Below are 590 nucleotides of genomic sequence, written 5' to 3'. Positions count from 1 at the left end.
TCTCCACAGGCTTACTAGGTATTTTCCCAAGGAAAATAAATTAGGTCAGCAATTCAGAGGTTCTGTTTTTTTGTTTTTTTTTTTGGTTTGTTTTTTGAGATAGAGTGAGACTCTGTCGCCCAGGCCGGAGTACAGTGGTTCGATCTTGGCTCACTGGAACCTCTGCCTTCTGGGTCCAAGCGATTCTCCTGCCTCAGCTCCCGAGTAGCTGGGATTACAGGGGTGCACCACCACGCCTGGCTAATTTTTGTAATGTTAGTAGAGACAGGGTTTCACCATGTTGCCCAGGTTGTTCTCAAACTCCTGAGCCCAGGCAATATCTGCCCATCTCGGCCTCCCAAAGTGCTGGGATTACAGGCATGAGCCACCATTCCTGGCCAGAGGTTCTGTTTTACAAATATTTAATAGCAGGATATAAACTATCACAATTTATATTAATGTATGTTAACATATACAGTTCAGCAGACAAGAAATAGAGCCAAAGAACCCATTTTAGTTCATTTGACTTTAATTTTTAACTCATATCTATATCTATATATATATAAATATATATATATATGGCAAGTACTTACTAATAAAATAAGAAATCC

The sequence above is a fragment of the Mandrillus leucophaeus genome, unplaced genomic scaffold (genome assembly GCF_000951045.1).
Source record: "Mandrillus leucophaeus isolate KB7577 unplaced genomic scaffold, Mleu.le_1.0 Scaffold479, whole genome shotgun sequence".
NCBI lineage: Eukaryota > Metazoa > Chordata > Mammalia > Primates > Cercopithecidae > Mandrillus > Mandrillus leucophaeus.
Note: the sequence above shows the minus strand (reverse complement) of the source record.